General features: G+C 48.4%; 1 long non-coding RNA gene and 1 pseudogene across 1 annotated transcript; both read right to left on the bottom strand.

The window, feature by feature from the left end:
• Nucleotides 1-3542: 3542 nt before the first annotated feature.
• Nucleotides 3543-5178, bottom strand: LOC138849506 (ADP-ribosylation factor-like protein 5A pseudogene; annotated as a pseudogene).
• Nucleotides 5179-7093: 1915 nt separating this feature from the next.
• Nucleotides 7094-14496, bottom strand: LOC138843106 (uncharacterized). Its single transcript, XR_011388395.2, has 3 exons — nucleotides 14334-14496; nucleotides 14037-14174; nucleotides 7094-7540 (listed from the first exon to the last, which is right to left on the bottom strand). It is a non-coding gene; the product is annotated as an uncharacterized LOC138843106 (long non-coding RNA).
• Nucleotides 14497-23972: the final 9476 nt, after the last annotated feature.

Below are 23972 nucleotides of genomic sequence, written 5' to 3'. Positions count from 1 at the left end.
AGGAGATGGGATGGTTTGTGGGTGGGAGGGTGGTTATGGGAGGGCGGCACTGCTATAATCCAAAAGTTGTACTTTCAAAATTTATATTTATTAAACAAAAGCTAAAAAAAACTGTGACAGGGCCAGAACCTAAGATGGCTCCCTAGATAAGACTGTACCACTTTACTAACATTCCCCTCCCCCCCCCTTTTTTTATAAAGCAAGTATTGTATGGGATTAATCAGCCCCAAAAATCCAAGAGAGGCAGAGGGATGATCTGTCTTCTAGAACTACTTCCTGCTGGCATGGGATGACATGTCACTCTCTGGTGGCATGGACAATGTCTCAGGTCATGACCTCCTGGGTGGGGAGCCGAGTATATCCCTGTAGTATCATTTGGTTGACTGCCTGGTTGGTGAAGGCTTTGGTTCATTCCATTATCACTTCCTCGGATGGCATTGGCTGAGGTCTTAATGGACAAGGCGACCTCTTCTTGTAGCTGTTGGAGTTGTTTTGGAGTTGAGATAATGTTGTGGCCCAAAGCTGTTCCTGAGATCACTACTGAGGAGAGAGAGGCTGTTAAGCTGATCTCAGCCAAGACTGGGAGAAAGGCCACTCACCTCTTGTGGGTATAGGAGTTTGTCTATAGAGAAATGCTGAACATTAAGTAGGGGAGAAGACCATCAATACACAGAGGTCAGGAGTAGAGCCTGATGTTAGATGTTAGAGTAGAGGCTATGATTACAAAGAAATGAAGCTCCAAGTGGGCTAGACAGGGTCTAGAACAAAGGACAGAATCATTATTAGAGGACCTAAGAGAAGTGCTGTCTAAACCACAAGCAAGTTTTCCCATTGAAAGGCAAATAGAAACTGACAGAAGGGGCTTGATAATAACCAGGTGGGCTTTAAGTCCTTGCCAGTTATGAGGTCCAGACCTATCTATCTCTTCACATGGGGTACATCATAAAGCAGGTGTGAACCTCCAGTTGACTTCCATAACCTAGCTGGCCTAGGTGGAGAGCTGGCCCGGTGAAGGCAGGTGGCATCTCTAACAGGAAATTTACAGTTCTGCCTGCAATGTTGCTGACCCTACTTGGCCATCCCCTCAGCAGCGGTGGTCACTTTGGAAGCTGGGCTGAGTGAAGGGCTTTTCAGCTTGGAGCCAATAAGATCTGTGGCTCTGACCTGGGAATCCTTCGACTCCAGGGCAGGTCCATTTCCAGTGATTGCACTGTTGGCTGGCAGAGCTGCCAGGGCTCTTCATAAGCTGGCTTCTGCTGAAGCCCTGGCTCTCTACATAAAAAACCAATGCTATTTTTGGTGGACTGGTCTGCTGGGTCTCCCTGATGGCAGATCACTGTGTAGAGCTGCTGTTAATTGGCCTGCCACCTATCTTTACCTTGCTTCTGCTGCCTACCCTCCTCTTCCTCCTGGTTTCTGGTAAAGAGGATGGAAGTCAAGGGGTGCTCAAGTCCATCTCTAATCTTTGGTGGTCTAAATTAGAAGTCTGCAGCCACAAGCATGTTCTGATAGTGGTTTGTTTTGAGGTAGACAATGACCATGAGGAAAGCTATGTCCTCACTTTAAGCTTTGCCTATTTACTGTGCCTATGGCAAAGTAAATCTAGCTGTGAAACCATAATTCACACTCTCATTTTGGCTGTGTTATGATTGCATAAAAATGTCAGCCATCCCCTTTATAAAGTCTAAAGGTCAAACTGTACATCCTGGAGAGTGCTTCAGATTTGAGCCAGTTTCCCATCTCGGGATTTTTGAAGGGACGGTGCATGGATGGGAGTCACCAAGTGTTTTGTGGTGAAGAAGGAGGTGAATTCTGTGGTTGGCAGGGGTCCAGGATCCCCGAGCAGCTCACATACCCGAGGGGAGAGCAAGCCACTGGGAGAGCCTGGGCTCAGGTCTCAGCACCAGGGAAGGGTCACCACAAAACTCACCAAACACCAGAGTAAGGGAGAAGATTTTTGTCGGGGGGTGAATCCCCAACAGGCTGCCTCCCCATGCATGAAAGAACAGCCAAAAATAAATCTTTTTTTGGGGGGGAGGGGTAACAAGGGAATTTTTAATTTACAAGTAACTCATTATAATTATTTGAGAAAATATGAGAACACATGAACAAAGCTTAGTAATTCAGGATGTACTTTTGTAAAAGTATGTTGACAAATACTAAATGTTGTAATTGTATTTTGAACATAATATAAAACACAAAACATCTGATGTTAAATACTGACCTTTCATGACTGAGTTGGAATTCAAAAATGAGTATTTTATATTTAGTAGAAAATAACTTTCAAAGTTTTCTCAATGCATAAAGTATGTAGTATTGGGGCCGGCACTGTGGCGCAGTGGGTTAATGCCCTGGCCTGAAGCTCCGGCATCCCAAATGGGCACTGGTTCTAGTCTCGGCTGCTCCTCTTCCAATCCAGCTCTCTGCTGTGGCCTGGGATAGCAGTGGAAGATGGCCCAAGTCCTCGGGCCCCTGCACCCATGTGGGAGACCATGAAGAAGCTCCTGGCTCCTGGCTTCGGATTGGTGCAGCTCCGGCCGTTGCAGCCATCTGGGGAGTGAACCAGCGGAAGGAAGACCTCTCTCTCGGTCTCTACCTCTCTCTGTAACTCTGTCTTTCAAATAAACAAAAAATAAATCTTTAAAAAGAAAGTATGTAGTATTATCCCTCACCAAAACCTTTATGAAATTTAAAACATTGGTCTAAAAGTAGTTATTTTTTCCTTGAAGATTCTAAATCTAAAAACTGGCAGTTCAGATTAATCTTCAGCTATTCAGAACATGAAAGATATAAATAGAGTATCTGAGAATATGCTTCAACACATTTGGGATGTTTGCTTACAGTTCAGACAGAAAAACCTCAACTTTCAGATATCAAACAAAATATTCTAAGCAAACACAGAAGGTATTTTGGGTCAAGTTATTTGCTAGTACAAATAACACATCATGTCAATCGATTTTTAAACCAAATTCTTGAAAGCATTCCAAAACCATTTACATTTTATAATTGTCAAATAATGCATTTATGTGGAAGATACAAGAAAACTTACAAAAACAAAAAAACTAAAATTATTCCAATTCCTAAAATAATGAGAAATTTGCAAGTTAATTGATGCTGTTGTTTGAATATGCCTTACTCTTAGCTCTCAAGTTGATTTAACTGCTTCAAATATAATTTAATACTTAAAAAGACTATAGCTGAATTATTTAATAATATTTATAGAGCATTACTTCTCTGGGTAGGCATGTTTCTTATCAGTACTCAATTAACACTAAAAAGGAAAAACTTGCTAGCTTTTTTTATCACAATTTATAATTGACTGATTCATGAATAACTTGGTTAGCACTTTAGATGGCATAATGACCAACAAAAAGAATAATCTGGTAGCTGCTCATTATACAGTTCTGTCCATTAGTAATCCTAAACCAAGAATTGGATAACATGTTCCACTTAGTTGGATTCTATGTTTTCATATGTGGGATTGGGCAAAACAAAAAAAAGAAAAAAAAAGAAAAAAAAGAGGTCCACAGTTATCAAGCTTTTGATTTTCCTTTTCCTTTATTTTTTTTTTTTTTTAAGAGCAGCTCCATGATTTGGGGGCTGGTTAGTACAACACAGAGAACAAAGAGGAAACGTACCAAACGGCACTTCCCACCAGTGCCTGTGCTCATCTCACTGTGGTTATAACCAAGGACATTATTAATTTTTGTGTTACTTGCTCTTCTTTAGCACATAAACCAAAGCCATTGACTTGACTGGAGGTATATACACAATACACACAAAATACTTTTCATGAGTAGCGTTACATTTAAAAATATTGGAAACCTAGTGTCATGATTTGTAGTTTGACTTAATGAACAAGAAAATAACAACATTCAACAAGGGAGGCCATGCTGATACAAAGCTCTTAGAAGTTCACAACGCATTCCTCTCCCTGTGTACTTACCACAGGCTACACAGTGTCCGGAGAGCACTCATTATGAGAGAATGTCCCTCACAGCTTCCATAGCCTACTTTGGAAGGAATAATGAGAAAGTAAATTGGAAGAGGAGACTTCATCTTTGTTTTCAAACAAGTGGTCTGACTTTTTCTTCTTATAGAAAACGGTTAGGTCAGTTAATTATAAATACATGTGAAGCATTACATTTCGCAGCTTTCAGGTGAAGTCCAGCACACTGGTCACACAGTCTGTGAGAAGAGGTCAGAGGTCAGCAGAGACATCATCCATGCAGGTCCTTGCCGCGGTCCCTCTCCAGTGGGAGCACGGCAGGCCTGGCTGTGCCTCTGGTGATCTTCGACAGACGTCAGCTTCAAAACCTGAGCGCCTTCTGTAACAGCTTGTTTACTAGCAAACACCAGCGATCCAGCTTTCCTCAGGGCCTCCCGTGCTAACGTTTTAGAGCGTCCTTCTCTAGTTACAGAATTCCTCTCTCTGCTGTCCACAACAGCTATCACACCCTCGGGGCTAGTCTAGGAAGTGCCCCGGGAGGAACGAGGAGATTCGTGGCCTCCAATAGCCCACATGAGGAAACGTGCATTATTAATCACTATCTCTTCTGCGTTACTTCCTATGTAGGGGAGGTAGGTACAACTTCATTCATAGAAAACTGGTAAAGGACGGTAGTTTTCCCTGCATTATGCAGCCCAACAATCCTAACTGCGTGCTCCTGGTGATGGAACAGTCTCCACACCCTGGTGAGGGGAATGCTCATTCTCGGGCAGCGGCCCCCCTCCAGCCGCCCGGGCTCGGGAGGAGGGGCAGGGAGGCCCTGGAGCCTCTGCTGCGGCTGCGGCTCCCACGCAAGCCCCTGCCCGCGTCCAGGGAGCCGGAGGGAGGCCGAACCCCAGGCCGTCCCGCCGCTGCCGCCTGGGCACTCGCCTGGCCCGCAGACAAGCCACCGTGTTGTCTGCGAGGAGCCTCGGGGCCACCGTCCTCCCCAGCTCCTCTCTGGAAGCTGCGGTCCAAAAATAAATCTTTAAAAAATTATCTGCACCCAGCGTTCTGTCTGGAGTCCTTACAGCTAATCAGCTTGCCATGTGGAGTCCATAGGAAGTCATCTGACCCTAGCTGTATTTCAAAGGGAGACGCAATATAATCTAGCCATGACGTAGTGTGGGGTGTTGAGAAAGAAACCAAGAAGGACCCCAACTTGTACTTCTCATCACTTCCATTCGACTCATACCTGTGATACGAGTTGGGAAATAAGGCAAGAAAAGTAGTAAAACAGTAAAGATCAGAAAGGAAGAAGTAAAACTGTCTTCAGTTGTAAGCAACATGCTTGTATCCCTTGAAAATCCTAAGTAATATAAAAGCAGTTACTAGAATCAACAAGAAAATTCAGAAAGATTGTAGGATACAAAGTCAACATATGAGTTCTAATTTTGTTCTGTTCACCAGCAACAGATAATTAAAATGAAAAATTTTAAAACCAAGTATTACCAAGTAAGTAATAACAAGATATATGAAATACTTAGAGATAAATTTAACAGTATGTACAAGCGTTAGTCACCACAAAATGCAAAGCGTTATTAAGAGAACCTAAAAAAATTAAGAGCTACAGCATGATCATGGATTGCAAGACCTTATACTGTTAATATGTAAATTCTTCCCCAATCTGATCTATGCAACCCCAATCAAAATGTCGGCAGGGTTTTCTTATAGAAATAAGCAAACCAACATTGAAATTTATATGGAAACATTAGGGACCTATAATTACAAAATCATTTTGAAAAAACATATTTGGAGAATTTATACTGTGTATGATTTCTGAATGTACTGTGAACCTACAGTAATCAAGAAAGTGTGGTGAGACATATGATCAATGAAATAGACCTAAACATATACAGTCAGTTGCTACTCAATGAAGACACCAGAATAACCCACTAGGACAAAGACCCTACATAGACATCGTATAATGTTCACACAGGGTATTTAGCATTTTGAAGGTTTTTTTAAGCTTTATTTATTTGAAAGGCAGAGAGAGAGAGAGAGAGAGAGAGAGAGAGATCCTCCATATGCTGGTTCACTTTTTTTTTTTTTTTTTGACAGGTAGAGTTATAGACAGTGAGAGAGACAGAGAGACAGAGAAAGGTCTTCTTTCCGTTGGTTCACTCCCCAAATGGCTGCCATGGCTGGCACTGCGCCAATCTGAAGCCAGGAGCCAGGTGCTTCTTCCTGGTCTCCCACATGGGTGCAGGGGCCCAAGCACTCAGGCCATCCTCCACTGCCCTCCCGTGCCACAGCAGGGAGCTGGACTGGAAGAGGAGCAACTGGGACTAGAACCGGCGCCCATATGGGATGCTGGCGCCGCAGGTGGAGGATTAACTAAGTGAGCCACGGCTGGGTCACTTTTCAAACTCCTGCAATGGCTAGGGCCAGCAACGCCATCTGGGTCTCCCACATGGGTAACAGGAAGCCAAGTACTTTCCAACATCCACTGCCTCCCAGGCACATTAGCAAGAAGCAAGATCAGAAACAGAGTAGCCCTCAGTGGATAGTATCGACGTCAGGGCTCCCTTCAAGACACCCGGCGCGTTTCCAGGGTCATCTACATCTGACCCTTGGCACCTGGCTATTCTCCTGCAAGCTTGCTTTAGCAAAAAAACACAAAGGAACTTGTCCTCTCTCTCTGTAGTCCTCAACATTAGCCTTGCTTACCACGCCTGAGGCTGGCAAGAGCCTTGCACTGTGCACCAGGAACTCAGCCCTGACCTCACAGCACCATGCTGGGGAGCCCTGGGGTCCCAGCTCCGGGCCAAGCCCTAACCTCCACTTGCTCATCTTGTCCCCAGCACCCCTTTAGGTAAGCAGCATGACCATTGCCCTCAGAACAGAAGGAACTCAGTCAGGTTGCAAACTTAGACATGCAGAGTGCGAGTTCAGCTGGAAGATGACACAGAAGGAATCTGGGTGTACACACACACACACACACACACACCACTCCCTCAGGTGAAAGGTTTCTTCTCTTCAGACTCCTCCCATTGCATCTGGGAGTCCCAAGTGCAGCACAACCATTCCCTTGGAGGTACAGCCATGCCCCACCCACTCTGTGGCTCCACCCAGGGCCTATACAGCCTGGTGAAGACCTTGCTGCACCTGCTCACCCAGAACCAGGAGCTTTAACCTCCCTTTTACAAATCGAAACTGAAGAGGTGGCCCCAGGGCCATGGCCCTGGTCAGTGAGGCCTGGGACTCAACCAGGGCAGAAAGCTGGCCCCCAGTCTCAGGAGTCCCCAGGAGCAGAGGGCACCTTTGCTCAGAGGTGGTGATAATTGGTTACAGAGAGAAGCAGTGTGGCTTTGAGGCTCTCAGCCCCTACTACTTGAGTGTCTGAGACCAACGCCCTGGAGGACCACTTCCTGGGCTTATCAAGTCCTTATAAACAGCATTACCCAAGCATGCAGCCTCTTGAAACAGTAAACTCACCCAAGCCACTGCCAAGCCACCAGGGAGGAGCTCCTGCCTCCCTGAGCCATCCACGAAGCCAGCTTGGAGCCATCTGCGCCTGGGCGTGACTTCCAGCTGAGACCCTGTAGGCACCTTTTTTTTAAAAAAAGAGAGAGAGATGTATTTATTTATTTGAAAGGAAAATTTTACAGAGAGATAGAAGCAAAGGAGAGTGAGAGATCTTCCATCTGCTGGTTCACTCCCCAAATGGCCACAACGGCCAGAGCTGCACCATCCGAAGCCAGGAGCCAGGGGCTTTTTCCAGGTCTCCCAGGCAGGTGCAAGTGCCCAGACACTTGGGCCATCTTCCACTGCTTTCCCAGGACACATCAGAGACCTGAATTGGAAGTGGAGCAGCCTGGACTAGAATGGGACACCAGCACTGCAGGTGGCAGCTTTACCCGCTATGCCACAGCACCTGCCCCTCCCCCACCTTAATTCACTCCTCTTTGCCAGTCTACCTACCTTCAATGTTGAGATCAGAACACCGACTTCAGAGAAGAGACGCAATGTGTACGTCCTCTAGCATAGCTCACAAGACAGTGCCAGTTGTACCAGGGTTACTCCTGTCTACTTCCACGCACCTGGATCCTGCAGTCTAGCCTCGCTCTCCTAACTGGCATCCCAGTTCTCTCTGAACAAGCTTCTGTTTGGGCCCTGGATCTCTGCTTGTGCTGCACCACTTCCTGAAGCGCTGGTCCTCCCTTTACCTTGCCTACAGCTTAGCCTTCATGGCATAGCTCCTACGGAGCTTCCTTAGGGAGAAGCAACAGGAGTGGAGCAGCCACAGACCTGAAGGTTAATGGGGCAGGGTTAACCAGGGCCCAGATCTCTGAAAAAGTATTTACTGCACCATTTTTAAAAAGATTTGTTTTATTTATTTGAAAATAAAGTTAGAGAGAGAGTTAGAGTTAGAGAGAGAGAGGGAGGGAGAGAGATAGAGAGAGGGATCTTCCATTGGCTGGTTCATTCTCCAAATGACTATAACAACCAAGGCTGGACCAGGCTGAAGACAGGAGCCAGGAGCTTCTTCCGGGTCTCCCACGTGGGTGCAGGGGCCCAAGGACTTGGGCCATGTTCCTCTGCTTTCCCAGGCCATAGCAGAGAGCTGGATCAGAACTGGGGCCCATATGGAATGCCAGTGTCTCAGGCAGCAGCCTTACCCGCTATGCCACAATGCCGGCCCCTATTTCCCCATTTTTGAAAGATATTTTCACTAAGTAAAAACCTTGAAGTGACAGTTCTTAGCTCTCAGTACTTTAAAGATGTTTCAGACTATTTCTGGTTTGCATTTATTAGAACCAGAAATCTATGGTCTTTTTCCCCTATGACTACTTTCAAGGTTTTCTCTTCCTGTCTTATTTTGAGTCATTTAACTATAAAGTACTTTGTGGTCGCTTTCTTCATGGTTCTTGCACATGGGATTCATAAAGTTTCTTCAATATCTGGTTTACAGTTTTAGCTAATTTAGAAAACATGTAGCCATTAGTTCCTAAAAGGATTCTTCTTTGTTCTGTCCTTTCTTTCCTCTTCAGGGACTACAGATACCTGTATATTAGGACATCCCACAGTTCTCTGATGCCTTATTATTTTTTGGAGTATTTTTTTTTCTTTGCATCTCATTTTGGATAAGTTTTTTCTGCTCTGTCTTCAAGTTCACTTGCCTTGTCTCCCGCAAAATCTAATCTGCTTTTTGCAGTTGTCATGCTTCTTAGCTCAGTGTGGGCCTTCTAAATTTTTCTGTCTCGGTTTCACATGGTGACCCATCTGTCTCCCTGAACATGCAGATTACAGTTTTACTAACTGTGTCAAGGTCAGGTCCCAGCCTGCTGAGTCTGTATTTGTGCCATTTCTGGATCAGTTTCTATTGGCTGATTTTTCTCTTCGTTATGGATCATATCTGTCCGCTTCTTTTCAGACATGGAAATCTTGGAGTGTATGCCAGATATTCAAATCTCATCTTGTTGGGTACTAGACAGTTCCTGCCCCCATGAATATTCTTGACCTCTGTTATGGGACATAGCTAGGTTTATTTAGAACTCATTTGATTCCTTCAAGACTTTCTTTTGAGCTTTGTTATATAGGATCAGAATATCGATTAGCCAAGGCTAATTTTTTTCCCATGATGGAAACAAACTCTTCAGTGTATTCTTCCTGAGGCCCCATCAGTTATGAAATTCCATTCTGGATGGTGACAACTGTCTCCTCTTTCCTTGTGTGGGCCACAGGGATCTTCTCTGATCGTTTTTGGGCGATGCTCTCCCTTCCCTGTGACATTTTCTCATATGCATGCTCCGGTCAGTACTCAGGGAAGCTTCTGCAGATTTCTCTTTCTCTCTCTAGGAAACTCCTGCTTTCCCCTGGTGGTCTCAAACACCTTGGCCTCCTTGGTCCATCTTCTCCACTTGGGGAGACTTGGAAGCTCTCCCTAGGTTCCCAGCTGGCATGAACAGGGACTACCATATTTGTTCCCCATCTTGGAGAGATCACAGCTCTTTATTGCCTAATGCCCAGTGTCTTAAGAACCACTGGAAAATTTTTAGTTTTTTGGGATGAAACTAAGCATGGTCCATTACTCTGTCTTGTTCAGTATGGGAAGTCTCTGATGTTCTCCTTTTGAGATTTTTCAGTTTGGAATGTCCCTTCATCATCCAAGCCCCAAGATTTTGTGAGTCAAAGCTGGCGGGAGGTCAGCATGTCCCCCCCACCCCCGGAACTCCCTGCAAACACAGTGGCAGCCAGCAGCTAGGAGAGGATCCCAGGGCATCCGGCGCTGGGGAATGCATGGTCCAGGCTCGCTTCCCCCATCCCTGCCACTAGCACTCTCACAGTCTCTCTGTCTTGAGCAGACAAAGCTGCTGCCCTGCTCAGACCTGTGTTGGCTTTACAAACTTTAATCCCTTCCAGTGCTTCCTGGGTTGCTAATCTATTTGCTTTCAGTTCTGAGTATGAATCATAGGGAAAGTTCTTTCCTGGTCATGGTTCTCAAAGGTTGCTTTTTCGCCTCCCTTCCTTGGCTGTCTCCATGTCAAGGCAGCTACCCTGAGACCCTGAGTCCTTGATCCAGCTCGAACAAAGAAGGCCAAATTTAAGTTTTTGCCCTGCATGCTTTGTTCAACTGATAACTGGTGTTGACATTTATTGTTCAAAGCTTTAAAAAAAATTCCTACTTTATCCTATTTGGAATTTCAGAACATTGGCATTTCTAGCCCTTCAGGGTCCCAAGTATCTGAAATCTTTTTCATTTCTGCTTTCACACTGGCGGATCCTTTCCAGATCATTTTTGCACCCCTTGTCCTCACAGCTAGTTGCACCCACGCATACTCTCCAATTCTGCTCTCCAAACTCCGCCTGGCCCAGAGGACTCAGAAGCCACGTGGGCTTCCTCTCTCTTTCCAGAAAGCCAGTCTTACCAGATGCTTTTTCTGCAACCACGTGGGTCTCTTTGCTATTTCCCGTATCCGTCAGAATGGACTCACAGCCACAACAGTCCTACATTTTGATGGATTAATACAACAATACTTTCCTACCCCCTCCCATGGGGTTGGAGGCCCATGCCATCTTGGGGTTCCTCTTTTTGCTCACAACCTTTAGCTGGGTTCTGTGCAGCAGCCAGACAGTAGCTAAAGAGTTCATAGGAGATCCTAGAAGCTAGGACGAAAAGTGATATTTCCTGGGTCAGGACAAAACACACAGCCCACAGAAGAATGGAGTCCTGGAACATGTGGTCTTCCCATGTGCCTTCAAGGAAAAGTAAATCCCTTAGTGAATTCATAGCACCGTACAAGTATCTATCTTCACACTGGCCCATCTACCTAGTTTTCACAATATAGTCATCAAAGTTCTCCAGCAAAACAGAACCAATAGGACATAAATACATGAGCGAGGGTGGATGAAAGAATGGATGGATGGGTGGATGATTGATAGATGCATAGAGATTTATCATGAGGAATTGGCTTATGAAATTATGGAGGCTGACAAGTCCCAGGATCTGCCATTTGCAAATTGGAGACCAAGGAAAGCTGGTGGCATAATTCTGGTCCCCACTCAAAGATCAGACAACCAGTAAGTCCTGGTCTCAGTTCCAGTAGCATCGGTGTCAAAGGGCAGGAGAAGACAGACGTCCCAGTGGAAGCAATACAGTGAGTTTGCTGTTCCTCCACTGTTTTGTTCAATTCTGGCCCTCGGTGGATTGGATGATGACCGCTCATCCAGCCAGAGGTCTTTACATAGCATATTGACTCAAATGCCAATCTCTTCCAGAAACACTCAGAGGCACACCTGGAAATAATGTTTAATCAGCTGTCTGGGCCCTTGTTAACCTAATTGGGCTGATGCAAAATTAATCATCAGACCCACCTCCCCACATCTGTGTACCCACTCAGTGAGCACTGACTATGTCAGGGGACCAGGTGGGGGTGGTGGTCAGGTCCTGTGTCTTGAGTGCGTCCCCCCAAAGTTTGCATGTTGGAACTTGTAACTGTGGCAGTGTAGGGAGGTGTTTGGGTGATGGGCATGAGTGATGCATGCTGGCTGGCAGGGGTGAGTGAGCTCTCACGCTCATGGGACTGGATTAGCTACTGCAAGGGCAGGTTGTGGTGAAGCAGGCCTCCCTCTTGTGTTTTCTCCCTTCCACTCACTTGCCCTTCCACTCTCCACCACTACCTGAAGCAGCACAGGGCCCTCACCAGAAGCCAAGCTGGTCCTACCATGTGGAACTACCACACCTACAGAACTGTGAGCCAAAATATGCTTCTTTCCCTAAAATTATTTCTCTGTGGTGTTTTGCTATAGCAGCAGGATGTGGACTAAGATACCAAGTGTGTGCCAGTGCTCTGTGACAGGCGTGGGTGTCCAGGGGCTGGGCAGCCCTTCTCCAAGTGCCTGGATAGTTCTAGCACCTGCTCCTCTATCAGCTGCACCATACTATCCTGCCCTGTGTTCCTTGTTCCTGTGCACACACCTCACTAGTGAGGAAGTACTTAGCTGGGGCCGTTCATTATCCATTCTGCCTCTTAGTACTAGACCCATTCTGTTGCCTGGCCATAGCTGTGAGTACAAGGGCCTGTGACACTCCCCCTCTTGGCCACATGGGTAGGACTAGGAAGGATCAATTGACTGGCAACCTATGATATGGTACAGCAGGAAGGGCTCTGAGCAGACAGAGATACACTGGTGCTCGCTTGTGCACGTGTTCTCTCTCTCTCTTTCTCTCTCTCTCTCCCCTCCTGCCCCCTCTCTCATTAAGAAACACAATGCTGGGGGGCCGGCACTGTGGCACAGCGGGTTAATGCCCTGGCCTGAAGCTCCGGCATCCCATATGGGCGCCGGTTCTGGTCCCGGCTGCTCCACTTCCAATCCAGCTCTCTGCTGTAGCCTGGGAAAGCAGCAGAAGATGGCCCAAGTACTTGGGCCCCTGCACCCACTTGGGAGACCTGGAGGAAGCTCCTGGCTCCTGGCTTCAGACTGACGCAGCTACGGCCGTTGCAGCCATCTGGGGAGTGAACCAGCAGATGGAAGACCTCTCTCTCTGTCTCTACCTCTCTCTGTAACTCTGTCTTTCAAATAAATAAAATAAATCTTAAAAAAAAAAAAAAAGAAAGGAAAAGAAACACAATCCTGGATGCCAGAACTAAAAGATCACCAGAGCCTGGAGCTGTAAAGGGGGAGTGGCTGGTATAGAGCTACATGTCAAGGGCACGGCAAGCTTAGGAATTGGAGCAGACACGTAGGGGGACACTGAGCCTTGACCAGACCCCAAGAGGGAAGGGCCTCTGATGTTGGCCTTCCAGGGGACTTCCTCTCCTCCGTACTGAAGGCTGTGGCCAGACCTCACCAGGCAGGGGGCCTCTGCTGGCTGCATCCGGGACAGCCCAGACTGGGGCCCTCCTGGACTCACCCTGCTCTCACATGCACAGAGCTCTGGGTACCGACTGCCCTGCCACAGACTTCGTCCTTGAGTCCACACCAGCGAAGCCAGCACCTGGGGCCCTGCCACAACTTCCAGATCCCACTGGGCAGACCAGCACGGCTGCCAGTTCTGTGGTCCATAGTTCCCTAGCCTGTCTCGGGCCGGCACAGGTAGGAGCTGAGTGAATGAATGCTGAATAGAAGAGGGAATCAATCAAGGCAATCAATCAGGCAGGGCCTCTATTTCGCCTGTGGCGGATTTGCTGTCCCCAGCCCTCGGAAGCTCATAGCCAGCAGAGCGGGAGCAGCGGGAGACCGGGGTTGAAGGGAGGGTGCCCCCCCACCCGGAGTACCCGGTGATGTGAGGGCCCTGCTGGAGTGGAGGCTTCAGCTGGAATTGAGAGAGGCCTCGCTGGCTCAGCGCCCACATAGAAGGGCCTGCACGCAGAGCTGCTCCTGCCTGGAGCCCTCCCTCATGCAGAGGTTCTTCTGTTATTCTATCATCATCAGGTTTATTGAGCACTGCCTTGGTGCGAGGCACCATGCTGGGGGCAGCAGATTCCATGAAATCAGCACAGGCCCCACCCTCATGGGCCATCCAGGTGATCGGCCCACAGGTGATCAACCGTCCTTACACAGCCCCTGCCCAAGAAGGCGTCACCCTCACCCTCACCCTCACCTTTATCCTGGGTGACAAGCGGGAGCTGGCTGTGGGCGAGCAGGGTTTTCTTCCTCTTAACTCCCTTCCTGGAACAGGAGAAAAATGCCTGCCTCTGGCACGACTCCAGCTAAGCCCATCGGACACCAGTGGGCACTCCTGAGGACGGTGAAGAGAAGACACAGAAACTAGGGCACAGGAAGCAACAAAAACATACCTGCCACCCGTCAGCCCTGCTGGCGTGGGATCCACTCCCAGAGCTCTGCTGTCTCGGCGCAGGGCTCCGCGCGGGGACCAGGCGCAGGGACAGGAATGTACCTTGGTGACAACCACAGGCGGCTTCCAAGTCCCCAAATGCAAGTTGTTGCCTGTGCGTGCACCACCGTGAGCCTGGTCCGTCTTGGACTGTCCGCTCCCCTTGCAGCCTTCCCAGTCCACCCCACCGTGAGCTCATCAGGGGAAACCTGGCTGATCCAGCACTGTGGGGAGGGGAGGAGCGGCCCCCAGGGGGTGCTGCTGGGCAGTCCCAGGGGAGGGGGAAAGCGGCTCAGCAGGCTTTTCTAGACTCCACATGTGGACCTGCTCAACTGGTAGCAAAAGCCTGCAGAAATGGCTTCCTCCCTCTGGTTTTCCGCAGAGCACAGCCAAGGAGTCGTCGGGATAGGTTTGTCCACGACTGCTTGGTTGATGTTAGACTCAGGGAGGGGCCCCGGAAGTCCCTGGGTGCCGGGATGACATCCCTCTGGAAAATCTTCCTGTCACAAGATTCTGAGAGGCCACGAGGGTCACCTGAGGACAAACACCTCCAACAAACACCTGCCTATGGAGCTGATGCTGAGCAAACAGCAGTTGGCAGGAGCTCCCAGGGAACGGCGGGAGGCTGTGTCAGTGGGGTGGGGGTGAGGGGCAGCTGATTTTGTTACCGGAGAAATTGCAGGGTTCTTGTCTTCGCGCAAAAAAGAATTCAGGCGTGAGACAGAGAGTAGTGGGAGGTAAAATAGCAAGGTTTATTAGGGAAGGGACATCCGTAAGGATGGATGGCCACCCCTCCAGACAGAGCCTGAGAGACTGGGAGTGGGGGGGAGCGAGGTTACATGTTGAGAGGAGAGATTACACCTGGCCAGACCAGGCAGGTGGCTCAGCAGAGAGGCAGAGGGCTGAGCGCGCAGTCCGGTTGAGGCGGGGGAGGGGGGGGTGGGGAGCGGTGTTAAGGAGATGGGTCTCTGTCTTCACACATTTCCTCCTGAAACAAAGGATTTTATGGCTGTAAATACTAAGAAGCTCCTATCTGAGTTTTTCCTTGAAGGTATCAGACAGGAGGAAGCCTAGCTGGTGCCATCCTGGGTTCAGAGGAAGGGTGAGCAGGACCCCCTAGAGAGTGGGGATCCGGAGCAGGGTGTTTGAAATGCAGATACTGGGCTGCATCTGGGAGATTGTGGAAGATTTGTCAGGCAGAAGGGGCGGGGATCTCCGCCTGGCAGGTTATCAGGTAGAAGGGGGCAGGGCAGGATGCAAACACTGGGCTGCCCCTGAAGCATTATCGGGATAACTTTGAGATGTAGACGCATATGCTGGATGTAGAAGTCTTCTCCGGAGGCCTTTGTCACACACACATAAGCTCACACCTAACTTCCTGCCTAACAATTTCAGGGCTTTGCCAGGGACGAGGGCTTTGGTACTAAGATCAGCCCTCGTGCTTTGGGTGGCCCTGATGGAAAGGGAGACAACCACACTTTACTCCTGTGGTGTGGGGGAGGCAGAACGGATTCAGATAAAAGTTCCATGAGCTGCACTCACCCCTGTCTTCCATCCAGGTCTTGAACCTGGGCAAGATTCAGCCCCACAGGGCAATGGGGCTGACTTTGAACTGAGAGCCAGGATGGGTTGGCTGCCTGTCCCTCAGCTCCCGTGGCCGTGGCCGTGGCCCTGGCCCTCACTCCTAGCCATTGTATCCCTGAACTTCCCTTTGGCTCCTCTCAGCCCCAGGCTGATTCTGGTGCAAGTATCAGTTGCTCCCCCCTTCAAAAAGCCCCCGCTGGTCCCTGCTGCACGCACAGGTGAGACTGGCTGCCACTATCTTAGCCTGCTAGCTCCTGAGCTGGAAAGCCGACCTAGCAAACAGCAAGGCAGGGCAGCGTGCAGCAAGGCCTGTACGGCTTGTGTTTTAATGAGCAGATGCATCACCTGTGCGCCGTGTCAAACACTGGGTCTGGATTCTAAAGGAAAACCCAGGTTATGCTGATGTTGCCACACTGCAGACCACACCTTGAGTGCCAGACCCAGGGGACAGCAAGGTGTCCCTCCAAAGACATCACTGCACAGCGCCCTTCTTAGGGCTGAGCCAGAGGCTGCCAGCTGAGCAACACCCCGGGCTGAGGAGCCCCAAGTCCCCATCTGAAAGGGAGTTTTCTGGAAGGCTTGGTCCTCGAGCTCGCAAAACTCAGCCTCTGCTAGTCTATGCTCCTTTCTCTTAAGACGAATTGCAGTTGGAGAATTTTTTGGTCTCCATTTTTCTATCTCCTGCCTCCCCGCCTTAGACCAGACCAGCTGGCGGGCACCATGGATTCCCAGCTCTGGGGCCCCTCCTCCCCGCGCGGAGCTTCTGTTGCTCTCGCACTCTCTTTCACTCTTTTTATTTCTATGCTGAGCAGCAAGTCCACCAGCCAGGAGCGGCTGCTCCCCACCGCCAGGAAGCGACACGTGCAGGCCTCCGTGTTTCACCCTCTCCACACCTGCCGCGGGGCTGTGGGGATGGAGGGTGAGTTCTGCAGGCCCAGATTAGAATCGTTCGGGCATTGAGACCCAAGCCTCCCTCTCCCACCAGCATTTCTCAAAACGCCTTGCCTGGGGCACAGCAGGTGCTTGTTCTGTGGTTGCTCGGGGCTGTGTTGGTTGCCAGTGTCAAAACAAAACAGTACCCTAGAAAACCCTCTCACTCACTTGGACCGAATAATCCAAGGAACCCAACTGGGGAGTGAGCCAGAATATCTAGAGGTAGGACAGGGCCTAGAACTGGGGGAGAGCTGCAGGACAGCCAGGGAGCACAGGGCAGGGACGCGGGGAGCCACTGATGGCGGGAAGAGCGCCGTGGGAATCTCAGCAAACTTGCCTGTGGTGGAGACCCCCAGCCTGCAGTGTGCGTGGAGGCTGCAGGGGCCAGGGCTTGAGGACAGAGACCCAGGCACCATCTGCTGCTGGCCAGCTCCGCGGCCTCGGCCTCCCACCACTGCCCGCACGCATCTGGACCCAGCTCTGCTCCACCCCACATCCCGGGTCCCTCTGCCTGCAGTGCTTCCTCTGCTCCCACAGCACTCTCACCCACTCACACTCCTCCCTGACCCCTGAGGGGGTGCCTGAGGCTCAGTCAGCCACCTGCCTGCCCCGCCACCATCCCCTACTTCCAGCGCCATCGGCCCTGTGTGCCCGTCCCCTACACCCTGGATCCTCGCCTGCCTCCCTCGCCACGCCTGGTTCATCCAGACAGCCATCGTGGTTAATTCACCCCTGAACCCCAAGGCTTGGTGCACTGCCCATGCGTGAACAAAGCACGCATCAAACCACAACTCCAGCTTCCTAATCAATAAAATGGACACGTTGATATCTTCCTCGTGTCCCTCAACAAGCAAGCAATAGTATCGCCGGGAGGCATTTTTAACAATGAGAGGAATACGACTGGGAGAGTTTAATAAAAGCTGCCCCATGTTCGGTGCGGATCCAAGGCCTTGGTCTCATCTGCTCCCATCTCCACCCGCTCCGTTCCAGCCTGACTCTCGGGTTATCTGACATGCAAGTGTGGTTCCAAAGATGAGCAGTAAAGACTCGTCCTGTGGCACAGGAGGTCTTGAGCTATAAAAGGAAGTGGAGACAGAGAAGAAAGTACAAACCATATTGTTTTGATCCTAATTATACAGATGAATCAAATCCAAACAAGAAGCGTATGATTAAACCTATGCTGTCACCAGGTCATTAACGATCAAGAATAATCGAGATTTGAGATAGCATTTGTTGTGATCACTTTTTACTGCCGTAGTAGAAAAACTCTTGAAAGAGTTTTTGCAAGGCCGGCGCTGTGGTGTAGCGGGTAAAGCTGCCTGCAGTGCCGGCATCCCATATGGGCGCTGGTTCGAGTTCAATCTGCTCCGCTTCCTATCCAGCTCTCTGCTATGGCCTGGGAAAGCAGTAGAAGATGGCCCAAGTCCTTGGGCCCCTGCTCCCACGTGGGAGACCTGGAAGAAGCTCCTGTCTCCTGGCTTCGGATAGGCACAGCTCCAGCCATTGTGGTCATCAGGGGAGTGAACCAGCAGGTAGAAGACTTTCTCTCTCTCTCTCTCTCTCTCTCTCTGCCTCTGCCTCTGCCTCTCTGTAACTCTGACTTTCAAATAAATAAATAAATCTTTAAAAAAAAATTTGCCCAGCCAAACTTCTACCCACCATCCTTCCTCCCAGCCCTGACTCCCAGGTTCACGGGGCGGCAGTCACTGTTCTGTCCAGTCAATCTGGCTTAGCCAAACATTGAGTGAGTATTTGTGTTTGTGTGTGTGTGTATGTGTAATAGAGACCAGAGACAGAAACAGAGAGTTGTGACAGCAGAGTCTAAAAAATGGAACAGATCCAATATAGCTAGGTAGCAAGGTACATTCAGAGAGAGAACTTGTATCTGGGAAAGAGATACAGAGACAGTGGCAGCTTTACTAAGGTGATGTCCACCAGGAACACAGGTCCAGCGGAACAAAATTATTGGTCTTTGCTGCACTGGGGGTCTTGCCCTTGCCCGAGTGCTAATGAACCAAAGTGGCCACAGGTGTATCTCTGGTGGTGCTTGGTGGTAGGTGTCAACAACTGTGACAAACATTGCCCTGACAACCTAAGGGGCTGTCATTATATTTTTTAAATTTTATTTATTTTTTGACAGGCAGAGTTAGACAGCGAGAGAGAGAGAGACAGAGAGAAAGGTCTTCTTTGGCCATTGGTTCACCCCTCAATGGCTGCTGCAGCTGGCGCTACGGTACTTCTCCTGGTCTCCCATGCGGGTGCAGGGCCCAGGGACCTGGGCCATCCTCCACTGCACTCCTGGGCCACAGCAGAGAGCTGGCCTGGAAGAGGAGCAACAGGGACAGAATCCAGCGCCCTGACTGGGACTAGAACCAGGGGTGCTGGCGCCGCAGGTGGAGGATTAGCCTATTGAGCCACAGCGCTGGCCCATCATTATATTTTTAATAATAGAAATGACAGTGTTTTAAAAGCATGGCCTACTAAAATAATGCAAGAAGTTTTAAACTAAAAAATTAAAGTTTTAAATTTAAAAGCAGGATGGGTAAAGACAAAACAAAAATGCTAATAAGTCAGGTGTATGAGTATTAGTATCAGTCAAAATATAATTCAGAGGCTGGCACTGTGACATAGGGGATAAAGACTCCGCCTGCAATGCCAGCATCCCATATGGGCACCAGTTCGAGACCCAGCTGTTCCACTTCTGATTCAGCTCTCTGCTGTGGCCTGGGAAAGCAATAAAGGATGGCTCAAGTGCTTGGGCCCCTGTACCCAAGTGGGAGACCCAGAGGAGGCTCCTGGCTTCTGGCTCCTGGCTTCAGATCAGCCTAGCTCCAGCCATTGCAGCCATCTGAGAAGTGAAGCAGTGGATGGAAGATCTCTGTCTCTCTCTTGCTCTCTCTGCCTCTCTGTAACTCTGCCTTTCAAATAAATAAATAAATCTTTAAAAAAATAGAATTCAAAGTAAAGACCATAAACTGGGACAGAAAAGGCTATTTGAGAATAATAAGTGCTTGATAAGAAGTACAATGAAATTATTGTGTCCGTTAATAATAAGGAAACATGGCAATCATAAATACCTGTGCGCCAAACATCATGTCTGCAGTATGGGAAATAAAAATTGGCAGATCTAAAAGGCTAACTTTATATATCATCATAGAGAAAAACATCTAACATAGTAATAAGTTTCTCTAAACTTTCAGAAATTGGCAGCTCATGTGGCTTAAAAATAAGAAATAATGATATAAAAATTTAGAGAACAAAAATTAAGGAGCTCAATCCAAACTATAAAGTTAGGATCTTTTTTTTTTTTTTTTTTTTTTTTGACAGGCAGAGTGGACAGTGAGAGAGAGAGACAGAGAGAAAGGTCTTCCTTTTGCCGTTGGTTCACCCTCCAATGGCCGCTGCGGCCGGCACACCGCGCTGATCCGATGGCAGGAGCCAGGAGCCAGGTGCTTCTCCTGGTCTCCCATGGGGTGCAGGGCCCAAGCACCTGGGCCATCCTCCACTGCACTCCCTGGCCACAGCAGAGAGCTGGCCTGGAAGAGGGCCAACCGGGACAGAATCCGGTGCCCAAAGTTAGGATCTTTTACTCAAAAAGCAGAATATGCATAAAACTTTCACAAACACCATGTAGCAAGACCTGAAGGAATTCTCCAAAAGTTCCCAGAATTTAAACAGCATGTAGCACGTTCACTAGTCATGACAATTCAGCATAATAAGAAATTAGAAATACCAGCACAGCGAATGGAAGGGGAGAGGGAGTGGGAAAGGGGAGGTTTGCGGGTGGGAGGGACGTTATGGGGGGGAAGCCATTGTAATCCATAAGCTGTACTTTGGAAATTTATATTCATTAAATAAAAGTTTAAAAAAAATAACAACATAGCAACACAGAGAGAGAGAGAAAGACACTTTGCAGTTTTCTAAATTACTCAGGGGATAGAAAAAAATCACCACTCTCTTGCCTTAAAACTTTCTACAAATGAACACAGTAACATCAGCAATGGTGCCCTGGGAAGCTACAGAGACACTGAGACACCAACAGAATGAACCAGAATTCCTCTGTGAGAAATCCAGGGACCAGCTGAGAGGCTATAGCATTCCAGGCACCGTGGTGAAGATTCTACTTGGGATACCTGCATCCCTGCATTCAAAACCAGGCTCCACTTCCAACCCAGCTTCCTGCTAATGTGCACCCTGCGAGGCAGCAGGTGATGGCTCAAGTAGTTGGGTCTCTGCCACTCATGTGGGAGACCTGGACTGAGTTCCAGGCTCCTGGCTTCAATTTAGCCCATCCTCAGTTGTTGTGAGCATTTGGGGGAGTGAATGAGTGAGTCGAGTTTCCTTCTTACGTCTTTGTCTCTTTCTCTTTGCTTTTCAAATAAACAGATAAATTTTAAAATTTTAACAATAGGCCGGCGCCGCGGCTCACTAGGCTAATCCTCCGCCTAGCGGCGCCAGCACACCAGGTTCTAGTCCCAGTCGGGGCGCCAGATTCTGTCCCGGTTGCCCCTCTTCCAGGCCAGCTCTCTGCTGTGGCCAGGGAGTGCAGTGGAGGATGGCCCAAGTGCTTGGGCCCTGCACCCCATGGGAGACCAGGAAAAGCACCTGGCTCCTGGCTCCTGCCATCGGATCAGCGCGGTGCGCCGGCCGCAGCGGCCATTGGAGGGTGAACCAACGGCAAAAGGAAGACCTTTCTCTCTGTCTCTCTCTCACTGTCCACTCTGCCTGTCAAAAAAAAAAATTTTTTAACAACAATAATTCCCTCTCCATCCCCCCCGCCCCCAAGGTGAGTCCAGTGAAAGGAATAGGAAAATTTGCAGTAGGGCAAGCCTGTCCACACCCATCTGCCTGCACAGCGTAGCACAGAGCACACAGAAGGAAACACCCTACAGGTCCCCTTGTAATGAGAACTACCACGTACACTTGTGTCCCGTGTATGGCTTGTCTGGGCCTGCCTGACAGACGAGTTTTTGTCTCACCTGCCTAAGAGCACTAACAAACCAGAGCCGGAGCCTCGAAATCACTGCAAACAGGTGAGCACCACATTGCAACTGGAGTTCTGTCCCCACCAAGTGGGCTGACAGGGGAGGTCTCCCCATGCACAGGGCTGGCGCTCACAGATTGGGAAAGATCAGCTTCTTTCTTTCTTTTTTTTTTTTTTAATTCCCAAATCCCAGCAAAGAAACAGGGAAACATTCGTTAGGCCTGAAGCACAGCCTAAAGAAGTGCAGATCTGTGGTCTCCCCGACAGAGAATGTATAATAGCTATCATGTACAGAACATGCCACCAATAAAGCACAGTCTTCTCTTGTCTGTATAGAACAACGTCCTCTCAAGGCTACACAGAACGTCCTACAGGGTCTCCCACAGGTATTGTCACAAAATAAGTCAACAATGCAAGAAGACTGAAGTCATATGAGATCTCTTTTCCAATCACAATGAGATAAAGCTTTAAGTCAACAGGACAAAGGAAACAGTAAATCCACAAATGTGTGGAAATGAAACAATACATTCTTAAACAACCAAGAGCCAAAGAAGAAGACCCAAGAAAAACTAGAAACTATCTTGCGAATTGTGAAAATGGAGCTGCAACACACCAAAACCCAGGATGCAGCGGATGCAGTGCCAGGATCAAACGTCACAGCTGCAAATGTGTGCATTGAAAGAGAGCAAAGACCTCAGTTCAACAACCTAAAGCAAAACTAGGGGAAGAACAGACTCAATCCACAGCTCACAGAAGGAAGAACCGAATACAGATTAGAGCAGAGATAAATTAGAGGATAGAAAAACAGCAAATCTAAGAGTTGATCTTTTTAGAAAGACCAACAAAATTGACCAATTTACTTGGATTAACTCAGAAAAAGAGAGAGAAGACTCAAATAATTAAAATCAGAAATGAAAGAAAGGATGACTTCACAAACAATGTCACAGAAATAGAAAGGGTTATAAGAGAGTAATATGAATACTCATGTGTCAACAAGTCATATAATCTGGATAAATTCCTAGAAACACCCAATGTACCAAGACTCACATGTGAAGGAATAGAAAATCTGAACAGAAAATACTGAGTAAGGAGACTGAATCAGTAACTAAAAAAAAAATAACTTCCCCAAAATAAAAGCCCAAGACCAAATGATTTCACTGGAGAATTCTCTGAAGATTCAAGAAATAATTAACGGCCGGCGCCATGGCTCAATAGGCTAATCCTCCACCTGGCAGCACCGGCACACCGGGTTCTAGTCCCGGTCGGGGCGCCGGATTCTGTCCCGGTTGCCCCTCTTCCAGGCCAGCTCTCTGCTATGGCCAGGGAGTGCAGTGGAGGATGGCCCAAGTACTTGGACCCTGCACCCCATGGGAGACCGGGATAAATACCTGGCTCCTGCCTTCGGATCAGCGTGGTGCGCCGGCCACAGTGTGCCGGCCATGGCGGCCATTGGAGGGTGAACCAACGGCAAAGGAAGACCTTTCTCTCTGTCTCTCTCTCTCACTATCCAATCTGCCTGTTAAAAAAAAAAAAAAAAGAAATAATTAGCATCAGTCCTCCTGGAACTCTTTCAGGGACCTGAGTAGGAGGGAAGGCTTTCATTCCACAGAACCAGGATTCTCTCAATACCAAAGCCAGAGACACTATTAAAAGAAGAAAAAGAAAACTAGAGACCAATATCCCTGATGAATATTGACACAAAAATTCTCAGCAAGAGACTAGAAAGTTGAATTTGGCAGCACATTAAAAGAAACACACACCATGACAAAGTGGGGATATCGCTGGGATACAAGGATGGTTCAACATAGGCAAATCAATCAACGTGATAGCAGAATAAAGGATAAAAAGCAAAGGTCTTAATAGATGCAGCAAGCGCATTTGAAAAGATTCAGTGCCTGCCATGACAAAAACCACCAGCTAGGGACAGGAGGAAATGACCTCGACGGAACAAAGGCTTTCCATGAGAAACACAAGTCATTGGAGAAAAGCTGGAAGTTTTTCCTCTAAAATGAGGAACAAGACAAGGCCGCCCACTCTCACCACTAATTTATTTATTTATTTATTTTTTTGACAGATAAAGTTAGACAGTGAGAGAGAGAGAGAGAGAAAGGTCTTCCTTCTGTTTGTTCACCCCCAAATGGCTGCTATGGCCGGAGCTATGCTGATCTGAAGCCAGGAGCCAGGCGCTTCCTCCTGGTCTC

Source organism: Oryctolagus cuniculus, chromosome 4, assembly GCF_051225735.1.
Source record: "Oryctolagus cuniculus isolate XC-2025 breed Fujian yellow rabbit chromosome 4, ASM5122573v1, whole genome shotgun sequence".
NCBI classification, from domain to species: domain Eukaryota; kingdom Metazoa; phylum Chordata; class Mammalia; order Lagomorpha; family Leporidae; genus Oryctolagus; species Oryctolagus cuniculus.
The sequence above is the reverse complement of the archived record's forward strand: the minus strand, read 5'-3'. Positions and strand labels throughout refer to the sequence as shown.